The 11,750-nt window shown below is 44.6% G+C and overlaps 1 long non-coding RNA gene across 2 annotated transcripts; it reads right to left on the bottom strand.

Annotated features, from left to right (window-relative positions):
* Window positions 1–5,793: 5,793 nt before the first annotated feature.
* LOC126538398 (uncharacterized) lies at window positions 5,794–10,885 on the bottom strand. Of its 2 annotated transcripts, XR_011890759.1 has the most exons (3): window positions 10,573–10,885; window positions 10,335–10,503; window positions 5,794–5,959 (listed from the first exon to the last, which is right to left on the bottom strand). It is a non-coding gene; the product is annotated as an uncharacterized lncRNA (long non-coding RNA). The 2 variants fall into 2 exon arrangements; XR_011890758.1 differs by having other exon boundaries at window positions 10,335–10,885.
* Window positions 10,886–11,750: the final 865 nt, after the last annotated feature.

Here is an 11,750-nt window from a genome sequence, read left to right as displayed (position 1 = left end):
ATGTGGTGTTTAATGGCGCAAGGGCCAGGTGTGGCCAAAGAGCGCCATTATGAGATGAGGAGGTGTAAAATAAAAACACCGTGTAGATTTCACAATGCCTTTAAGAAACCACGCGAAGCTTGGAGATGAAGCATTACATGCACCTTGAACCAAGTGTCTGGACACAGCGAGTGAAAGTTGTTTTGTCATGAGCGAGGGTGTCGGTGTTACTTGTAACTACCTTTAAATAAAGGTTTGTTTCAAAACAGTGGCTCAACTCTGTGTTTCCCCCGGTAAAAAACACAACCATTGGGATTTTCATGAGCAAGGGTGTCGGTGTTACTTGTAACTACCTTTAAATAAAAGTTTGTTTCAAAACAGTGGCTCAACTCTGTGTTCCCCTGGTAAAAAACAAAACCATTGGGATTTACAATTTGCTTTTTAAACATAATTGAACAACATGAATAAAAAAAACTTGATGAATCAAGATATAAGCTTGCCATACCATGGAAACACTTGAAACTCCTTTTGAGAAGCTTACTCATACACAAACACACTATAGCAATTATTTTCAATCGTATACCCACAATTTGCCGTGTCACCACGTCAAGTTTCAAGGCAGATTTTTTTTAGACTCCAGGAAGCTATATGCCTAATTCTATCCATTGTTTACTGCATTGCATTTGATTTTCTATAACAAATAAAATTGAATTCTCCATTGATTGCGCCGACGCTCACATTATAATTATATGCTATTATTATTGACTAGTCATATATTTTCTTGGCGGGTGGGGGCTGCACTGGTGGCGTTCTACGAATTTGCGCCGCGTGTTTGTGCGGGTACGCTTAAGTGCAGAATTTTTTTTGCGCGTTATGAAAACAATGCACTGCAGGTATTTTAATTAATGCAACGAGCTGTATGAAATATCGGTCAAGTGGTTGGAAACGTCGTTATAGAGAATCCCGACGATTTTTCTTTTGCGTGTGTGTATTTGGAGTTGATTCACAGTTTTATTTGTTTATTTTGGCTACATTGCGCCAATTGCGCTTCCATAGAATAAAGAAACGCGCTTCCACGCGCTTGCCGACTCGATCGCAAGGGGACAGCCTGATCAACATCAATATCAGCAGCAATGGCGGATTTGCGCTTCCCATGGCGCTTGCAAAGTTTTCAATAGTTTTCGACTATTAAGTGATGCTTTTGCTATTTTAACGTGTGGAGGTTCATTGTACGTCTGTTTTTTCAAGTTTGAATGTGTTTTAACACATGTGAAGGTGTAGTCTTTTCTTATTCAGCGGATATTTGTACAAGACCCCGTTCACCGTCTATCAGGTAAGATGTGTACGTATGCTACACGCAATCGTAGTGCTTCACTAAGCCACAGTGCACTACAAAGTTAAGCATGAGCGGTACACAAAATTCACAAGTTCTTAGTATTGCCAAGAACAACCATTGCTTGGTGAAGTTCTCACAGGCGTTGTAGAAGTTGTTGGGCGCGGCAGTGCTGAACGTAGCGTTAGCGGCTTAAGTCGTGTTTTTTACTAGTAACAACGTGTCACTATTTCATATTATTGGCGGCGTCTCCAGGACACCAAATCGGTAACGGGGACACCAGAGCTAGAACGCGGACTGGTCCATGGCTTGGGGCTCGCCGAGGTCTGCGCGTGCTAGTAGTATATCTGTAGGCTGTGTGTAAGTCGTACTTTCCCAATTTTCTGACGCATTTTAAGATCAGCAGCTGTCCGCTTTCGCGGACAAGGCTGGAGTCAAGGTGGTCCGTGAGTTGTGGCAACATAACCTGCTTCCAGTTTGGGACCGCCCTGCTTCCAGTTTTGATCCCTCCACTGCCCCTTGGGTACCCTGCCGCCTCCTTGATTATAATCTAATGCTCTCCTGAGGCCTCTGTTTGCCGGTTACATGTGCCCTCCTGGAGCCTTACTTGTAAACGAATCCGATCTATCGTCGCAACGAAAAAAGCGCCCCGCGACTTCTACAACACCAGTCAGAACCTTGCCCATTGGTTTACATATGTGTGGCCGCAAATATCTGAAACTTAATGCCAGTTCAACAGGTTTGTTGGCAAGGGTGTCAGGTCGTTGCTTTGCGTTGAATCGGCCTTTTCTCAATTCTTAAGAATTTAATTGGAATGCACCTGACCAGTGCTGCTTTGTGGTGCTTGCCACCAGTCCCTTGGACAGGGAAGACGTATGAGAATCCCTGTGCATACACTTTATACGCAGTGGTGTGACCGCTTCCTTTGGGAAACTACCACGCTAGCGATATTGTGAGCGCAATGTGACTTTCCGTCATCTTCCTCATCCGTACGTAGTGTGTGTCGCTTCTTCCTCACCATAGCTCTAGCTCGGCAAGAATAAAGCGGTTCCTTAGAAGTGGTGGAGGCGCTGGGGTTCTGCATACCAAGGACGTATAAGGTAACAGTGTTTGTGCCTTTAATATGTCTCATTCGATCATTTTGAGACGTGGTGGTGTTCATGCGTTAGCACAGTGCAAGGACATCCACAATGTAAGGTACATGATTCTCGAATTGTATACTCTCTCTGGGCTTTTCTCACGATTTCAGCACAAGTACTGGGAGCATCAAAAAACTGACAAAGCTGGTGCATGAATGTTGCCCAGTGTTGGTGTTCCTTGGTGTTGAAATTATCCTTCCTTTCTCTAAATCCAAGGGCGAGATCTTGCATTCTGAATGTTTGCTTGCGCTCTCATTATTCGCCTTCACCATGCTTTCGTCAGCGGTCGTCTGCTTGGTGAAGTGGGAGCGCCTATTGAACACTGCCTACTCACTGATGTAGAAAGTGAAGCAAACAGTCAGAAAGCTAGAAGCTTGCACAATCTCATCCCAGGTTTTTAATCCAGTTTGACATTGAAGCATCCTGGTAGTATTAAAGTACTTTAGAAAGAGGTTCCAGAAGCATTGCCAAGTTTGCCACTTTGTGAAATTTGTAGTTTGGAAACAATTTAGGCTCTTAGCAAGATTAGTAGTGAACAGAGGTTTTCACATGGCGATTGGTGTTGTCCAAATGCATGAAGAGGTCACAGTACGAGTACTTAAGCTGATAGTGTCGGGTAACCACAAGCACCAGCAGGGGCCCCGTAACAGTGTCCCCTTTAACTTCAGATATGCTTCACTGCATGATGCTAAATATGCTTCGCCGCATAACACGACTCTGCTGCAGTGAAGGTGACTTAAACCAACAACAGCCGAGAAGGTGCAAACAGCACTGCGCTGCCTGGTTCTTGCTGTTGGCCTTTTCTTCTTTTCACAGTGTCCTTACTGTAAGTGCACTCCAGAGTTACAATGCAGGAATATGCATGTGTGCATAAGCTTTCATTCAAGAGTAACTCATGATCATAAGTTACGTCATCATGGTTTCGTACCATGTCACGGCATCATAAGTGAGACATAATAAAGAAGCCCTCAAAGTCTGCGGGAGAGACTAATCTTTTGTGCGAGATTGTGCTATCCTTGCTGCACGCAGTGCAATATTATATGACTCTCATGTCTATGGTGGCATTGTCGATTATGAATGTTTCCTTACTGCATTAAAAAAATGTGAGTGCATCTTTCAGATAATAATGGCATTATAGCTTCAGAGTTGTTCAAGTTTGGGGTACTTGTTCACTAAAAGTACATTATCAGAAAAGCTTTAGAATGTCTAGGTCATAATTGCATTTGAAGAACTAAGTCTTCCTACACATAGCAATTGGTAGCTTACTGTGTAATGTTGAAGGTGGTTTTTATTCATAGGCCCTACGCAGAGAGCAGCCACACAATGCCTGGCATGTGACCAGGGTTCGTCACAGTGTTTGCATTTCCAGTGCTCGTAACTGATTCCAAGCATAAATTTGCTTTATGAATTCTTTGTAGACAGAAGGTGCTTGAATATTGGTTGCATGAAATGCTCCAATGCACACTGTATATGTACAGGGTGTCTTTTATTACCATACAGATTTTCTTGTTTTAAAGTTATGAGCGCAGCAAATGTGGCATTCTTGCAGAGGAATTCCTCTATTTTGGAACTCCACAAATTTGGAGGCAGTCACATTTTATAGCACTCTCATTTCTTACAAATCTTGAAAGTTGCACCTAATTCAAGATATTCATCATTGAATTTCACTGGTAAATCGAGGCAATATTGGAACCGAGTGTGCTGGGAGCGCAGAAAAGAAGGTCCCGCTACCTCATCAGATGGAAACACCCCCGACAACAGGCTCGAGAAAGTCTGAAACAACATCTTGGCCAGTCATTGTAGCAGCTGATACGACACACTTTGCCTGGCAAGCATGTGCATCAGTGTGCCGTGTCAGGCTATCATTTAAGCTTTGTCCCACACTTCTTGACAGGGCACTGCCGCCTGATGTGGAGCAGGATGCACCAAGTTTTGATTGTACTCAATTGAGCGCGATAATGAATATTTCAAAATAAGTGCAATTTTCGAGATTTCGAAAAAGAAAGGGTGTGCGTTCACATGTGACTGCCTCCAAATATGCCATTTAGAAAGCTGCCGCCAAGTTACTAATAAAAAAGTGACTGAATTTTTCAAAATTAATTTTCTGAAACTCGCATTAGCAGCAAAGTGTGTCCTCCTCACCTAGAAACTCCTTTGCAAGAACGACAGGCTCTCTGTGCTCAAAACTTTTTGCTAAATATCTGCATGGTTAAAAAAAAACTAGATATGCATAATTGTTAATGTATGAAAATCGTACACTATCACTTTTCAAAATTTTCGTCCTATGCAACACCAGAAAAATTGGAAATAGAAGCTTCACGTGACCTATCTGATGTGCAAGTTGCATGGCCATATTATTGTTTTAATTTTTCGCTATTACCTTTTACTGTGATGTCGCCACTGCAGCAGCTCGATGGCTGTGGCTTTTCATTCCAGGTCACAAAGCTGCACCCAGGTAGAGGCAGAATCTTGCTTGTGTACTTAAGTATAGCTGCACATTACAGAATCCGAGGCCCTCAAGATTTATCCGTAGCCCTCGTGTAGCCCACGAGTTCCATATTTTTTATTGGGATTGAAGAGTAACGTTTGTGCTGTATCCTTCTATTTCAGACTAAATAATGTGCATGCAAAATTATATCTTCATTGCTTTACACCAATGCACCAATATCTGTTGTGCGTTGATTTTCTGATGTCCTTGCATTTGCTATAGCAAGGATTTTTAAAAATCAGCCACGAAAGAAAAAATAAATGGTCAAGGAACAAAGTGGTGTGTAGCAGCTCCCTTTTTTTAATCGGCAGCAAGTTTTGCACTCGTGTGTTAGCAACACTGTTTCGCCAGTTGCGTACTTCAAAAGAAGTGTTACCTTTCTGCTTTGCAACTTTGTGGTTTTGTTCTGCCAGCTGCTTGACCAACACAAGCAAAATGTACTTTGGATATTCCACAAATTCATTCTGTATGCATTTGGTACAATAAAATTTGTTTCAAGAATGGACAAATGCAGTGATGGTTAATTGAAAACTGCAACATGCTGAGTTTCATGCTTCATTAATTTTCTCAGCCCCAAAGAAAGCATGCGAGGTTTGAAAATGTATCATGTGACATTAGTGCACTCGGTCTAGAGAACTGATTAATGCTGCACATACATTGAACATGGTGGCCATGACCATCCCTCATGAATTGGCATTCCCTGCCTAAACCACCTCACCAAGACAGCTTGTTAACAGCAAGAAAGCTGACGGGGCTTCCAAGAATTTCTATGCACTATTTATTACTATCGCCCCACTGAAATTGCTCCATTGCTTTGCTGACAATTGTCTTGACAAAAGTGGAAGCCGAATCGGTTGAGGTCGATCAGTTTTATTTACATACAACCTATTATAAAGTGGACCTTTCTTCGCCTCTTCAACTGTTCCCACAGCTGCTGCTGCCATCTTGCACGCCACATCGAGGAGGAGGGCAATGTACATGGCAGGTGCATGGGAGGATTTTCCAAGGAACTCTGGAAAGCTGTAATCAGATTGTGGGCAAAGTTAAATCTTAAATACAAAAAGGGTGTAGAGTATTGTAACCTTGTACATGTTGATCACACCACATGTTTCAGCGACAGCTACAAGTGCCTTGTCTCATCAAGCAAGCTACAGTTCTTGCAATGTTACACTTTGTGATACTCAGTATGAATTGATAATACTAGCTGCTATTCTAGTGGTTGTGCAGGCCACAAGGGAACAGTGCCTGGCCTTTGAGCTTGTATGTGTCAATTTCTCTCTTTCAGTCTCGCCCAAGCCACACCAAAATGTTATCCACAAGTGTCGTGCCAAAATGGCCTGGCAACATTTCGTATTAAGCCGTTTGACCCATTTATTGCACTGATGCACACAGTGCAACCAAATGACGGAAATGACATCGCCTAGGTGATTATTAAATTACCCTTCTAAAATACCACAAGAGCAACTTTGCTGTGGCAAGAGCCTTAGCAAAAACATAAGAAACACAAAAATGAAGGAAAAGCGACACCTTCAAGTTCCCGCACCGACTCACCATGAGAAGCACGAATTTTGGCAGTGTCTGCTTGAGCTTAGTTATTTGGAGATACATGCAGTTGAATGCTTTTACAAGCATTGAGATGCCCCACTATGCTAGCTTGCCTTTTATGGCTATAGAATGTTGTATACTGCCACAAGTCTGCCTATTCTGCCGATTGGAATCTATATTGAAGCTGCTTTGAGCAACGGGCGGTATTCTATTTCATCGCTAATGATACATTGACAGTAGTGTGCCTGGAAGGAATAGACAAAAGCATTGCAGAAGCTGCAGCACTTTGTGCTTGCTGAATGATCATACGAGAAGGTAAAGATGCCATCAGAAAGCATCCTTCGTATAGAGTCTCTTTAAAAGAAAAATACTACATCTAGACATGGTGACAGTTGTAGTGGCAAACTAAAAATATTATAATGATAGTTGAAGGTGTGGTATGGCATGTTTATGCTATTTCTGAAAAAATAAACACGGCAAGTGTGTCCATGCCAACAATTGAGACAGGATGTGCAGATGCAAAGCTGCAATACAGCACCACGGCGTCAAAAGGACAGTATGCAAGTGGTGGTCCAGCATCAAAACTTCAATGTCCCTACACTACAACACTGGGAGGCCATGCTGCATGATAGAAGCCTGTGTGGCCAGCAGGCGCTGCTCTGTAGGGCACAGGACGTGGCAGCAACTATTTCTCCTAAGGATTCAATAAACGGATTTCTCTACCTCACCCGCCATGCGATGCGCCGTGTGAGGGAATGACAGTGCCACTACTCTCACAGGATATGGATGGTGCACAGCAGCACCTTGAGCATCGGAGCGCACGTCTGCCTATGAGCTCTGTGTACTACGAACACAAGTGGTGCATGCGAGGTAACATTTAACATATCACTGCCAAATGCCATCAATGAACACAAGCAGCAAAGAAAGCTGCTTACATAATTTTCACAGTGTGTCAGATCTGCATATTTTTTACATCCTGTCTGCATGCCGCATTGTTCATTTGTTCGTCACTGCTAAAAAGTGCATAGTTGCATGGTACTTTTTTCGATTTTGTGCACTTTCTTTTGTCCTGAAAAAATAACCACAGCAGCTATCTTCATAAAAATAAAGCAGTTAGATGTTTCTCAATGAGCCATAAGTATTAAAGTTGCTCAACAGGGTAGTCTACTGAATTGATTGTATTTGAGTACTGCAGGCCTAGTTAGCTGAAACACCCTGTATACTGGACGGCTTGCCTGGCTGCCCGCACCGCCGAGCCGGAGCATCTAACGTTTTCGTGGCGCACTTGTCACCGTCTCGTGGCACCGGTCGTCCATCCTTATCGCGCAGCAAACGCCAGCGTCGTCTGGTGTTCCGATTGGCCGCGGCAAATCGGACAGCTCTGGCGGGCGGGAAAAGTGGTCCGCAAGCGATCGGGCTTGCCGCCTCGTTTAACGCCTACTTTTATCCCCTGGCCAAGAGCTTTGCCCGGTTTAGCCGCTCCGTCTTTGGTGTGAACGTGCCTTTAGAGTAAAAAATCAACAGCTTACGCTTCCACATTTTTTGCTTGGTAGCTGCATTCAATTTGCTTGCTCCTCGCCTTTTAGATGTCTAGGCTCCCCACATTTTAACGTGGCTGAATTGTGCACAAATCAGAAAAACGAGTTTCTGTGGCCTAGCCTTCTCACACTTGCAAGGATACCAGCCAAAGTTGACCTATTTTTCTTATGGGGTGCCCACTGATTATGAGGATGCTGACATCGAAGGATCTCAAGTGGTTCTCTAACATTTTGGTGACAGAATACAGTAATGCTGAGCTACAACGGACTTGATATCTGTCAGCACCAATGAACGCAGTAGTTAGTAGTCTCACTAAATTGAGAGTTCAGCCCAACAGCAGATGGACACCAGTGGTTTGAATCCCCATGTTGGCAAATTTAACTGGCTGAAATCAAGCATCTAAAAGACACGCACTTAGTTCCATCCCTTCAATCTGTGAGCATAATGAAGATCAAAGGTCAGGTTATGTGGCTGCAGCACCTTCTGTTCATGCAGCATACATTTACTTTTCTTTACCAAGACACTTAGCATGCACATACCTTGTGTGCAAGCCACATCTATTTACAACAGAAACAGCGCTTTCCAATCGTGAGCAAAAGTTTGGAGGTAAAATATGGTAGAATTTTTTGTCCAGCCAACGCATGCACGCTGAAATCCAAGTGGTACAGCCAATATGTGGCTGTTCAATCACTGCAATGCATTGAGACACTTCCAACAACGCACGGCTGTACCAGAAAAAGTTGAGATGTTTTTCACTAATGCAAGCTTTCGAGTAGCTCGAACGTAAAGTGGCCTGTGTGTTATTGCTATTCAGCCGGAGTGCAATAGGAGCCAGTCAAATTGGTAAAACATGAAGTCAATGTGCACACAAAGACTACGTGTACCCTTGCACGACTTTGTGCCACAGGTAGCTAACAGCTTCCAATTCACAGTCCTTGTAATATGCTTGTGGCCGCCATCTACAGTGATCTATTTGATTTAACGGGGATGTGTATGTTGGCTGAAAACAAGAAAATATGCTAGAAAATATATTAACACCGATGGATGCAATATGTCCTTTCCGGTAGTTTCGCAAGGGGGAAACTAATTCGAACTTCATGGCAGCGTGCACCGCACAGCTGCACCTCATTTTATATCCTCGCGCATGCGTCAGTGTTGCCGCAGCTGTCTGTAGTGACACCCTAGCGTGCATTTCTTGTTCAAGCTTTGTTGAAGGGTTTGAAGAAATGAAGGCAGTACGGTGTTGCTCATTTCTCCTTTTAGTATCCTACTGCTTGCGGAGCATAGTAGCGCCTGCAACTCAGTTCTCAATGCGACCTTTGAATAGTGTGTGCATCTTAACCCTTTCATAGACGCAAGCAGAGAACAGGCCGCTTTGTGTCCGAGACATTACAAGTGCTTTTTTTTATGAAGCATTTTTTACATAACCTAAAATCTCAAAGCTGACTACGATTCAGTAATAGCGAAAAGTGGGAATATTACGTCCCACTATACAGCCTCAAGGCCCGTTTCTACCTACTCGTGGTCACCTGTAATGTGATTAGAAGCAGCCAGAGTACCCAGTACATTATACATTGTTTGTGCATGTTTTCATTATACTTACTGAGCATGCTTTGTATGAGAATCCTCAATCAGGGCTTTCCAATATTGCAAGGGTTCTTAGAAAAAAGATGCTTCTTAAAAATTCTTGAGGGCTCATATGTAGCAGCTCGCATATGTAGGAATGCGATTTGTTCGCGATGCTAATAATTTGATCAACTGTTTTGGTAGCTGTGGGTACGAGAAATTTAGACACCTAACCGCACCAAAATTCAGCTATTATGAAAACGCGGAATTTCGATAAAAAAAGTCCATTTGCCGCTGTGGTGGTTTGAAGGAAGACGACAGAATAAACTAAACATTGTAGAAAGGGAAGTAAACAATCTGCGCAATCGCTCTATCGCGTTGTTTGACCAAGAAATGGACGAAAAAATGTGCTTAACGTGATTCAGAAACACATCTACACAGGAATGTTCAATGGTAGAAATTACACTTCACCGCTACATAATAGCGAAGTAGCCCTGAAATGTGGGACCAATATTTTCCGATCGCTCAACAAAGGGTGAAATGCGCACAGTATAAACGGCAACACTTGCTTTATTCACCGCAGTAATGCCACCCTGTAATGGAGACACAACTACGACAAACGGTCCGCATTTCTTCCGCAGCGAGAAGCGAGAAAAAGTGAAACATTTTTTACCGAGTCAGAAATAAGCCAAGCGTGTTCCTGACGGTATGTAACGGCATGCCGCTGGAAAAAGGGGGTCCATACCTCGGGGTTCAAATTCCGCAGACACGGCGTGCGCTTCAGCGTAGCCGTCAATTTGCGGTTGAGCAAGCGACGTTTTTGCATTTTCTATTCCGCATCGGCATCTTCTAGGCAGCGAGGGAGCACCTTGAAAACCAGCACGACGAGGGCCGTCTCGTTGAACAATCAAGGCCTAAAATTTAAAAGAAAACACAACTATTAGCGCTTATTGTTTCAAATTTTGTGATTTCAGTAGACTTACCTTGATGTTGTCGCACATTTCTTGTGGATCCATGTTGCTTTCAAGGTCCTTAACGCCAACATAAAGAACGGCGAAATCGACACGCTCGAAGCGCATCGTGGAGACAGCTCACGCCAGCCGCACTGCATTGTAGCTAGCAAAACTGAATGTGCAGGCTTTTATAGACTCAATTAGGCGCAGGCGCGACCTATTTAAGAATTTAACCTGACTCACCGACAATCACGCCGCGCAAGGACGGCATGACTGTACACGATCCAGCGAGGCGTAACAAGACCACGCGAACGAACCTACGTGACCCGGCAATGGCCGCATGTGGCTGGTGTTACGTTTCGCCTACAACGCGCGGTAATGCCGGCGCGGATGCAACGGACGCCGGGGCTTTGTTCAAAGCGGCGGACATTTTGGCCCGTTCGACGCCGCCGCAACGCCTACCCGCCAAGCGTGTCCAGGCGTGTTTCAGTGCCACGTGTCTTCGTGTGTGCGTGTGTGTGTGTGTGCCCCCGCTTGTCAAAGCGCGGCAGCCGGGGAGCGGAGCTCCTCAAGTGAGGGTTGGCGATGCGTCACTACACTCGGTTCAGCAGGTCTCTCGGCTCGACCGTGCGCGCCGTCGTGGGCTCATGCTCCGCCGTCCCGTGACCTTCATCCCGTGACCTTCATCCCGTGACCTTCCCTTTTGGACCGCGACGCCGAGGGTATAAGAGCAGCTGCCCCCGGACGCCAGGGGAGAGGCTCCGATTTGTACTGTTGAGTTACGTGCTCTCCCGTCTCTCCACTTCGGTCGACCTGACCGGCCGCTCTTTTGCTATGTTAGAATAAACAAGTTGTTCTGTTACCAGTCTTCTCTTGCTTTGCCGGGACCTTCGGATGCTTCCAGTGCCCCAGGCCGCCAGGCCAACGCTACCCTTGGGGCTTGCGACCCATTGGCAATAACGGGCGTCAGCACCGAGACCCCAACAACTCGTGCCAGCGGTGCGATTACTACATCTGGTGGCAGCGGTGGGATTCGAACCCACGCCCCCGAAAAGACTGGTGCGTGAACTTAAAGAACAGAAAGAGAAAGATGAGCGCGAACTTAAAGAACAAAAAGAGAAAGAAAAAGAAGAGCGCGACCGTCAACACGCATTGGAAATGAAGCGTCTCGAGTTAGAGATGGAACGCGCTCGTAATGGAAGTCAGGC

The sequence above is a fragment of the Dermacentor andersoni genome, chromosome 10, assembly GCF_023375885.2.
Source record: "Dermacentor andersoni chromosome 10, qqDerAnde1_hic_scaffold, whole genome shotgun sequence".
Classification (NCBI taxonomy): domain Eukaryota; kingdom Metazoa; phylum Arthropoda; class Arachnida; order Ixodida; family Ixodidae; genus Dermacentor; species Dermacentor andersoni.
The sequence above is the reverse complement of the archived record's forward strand: the minus strand, read 5'-3'. Positions and strand labels throughout refer to the sequence as shown.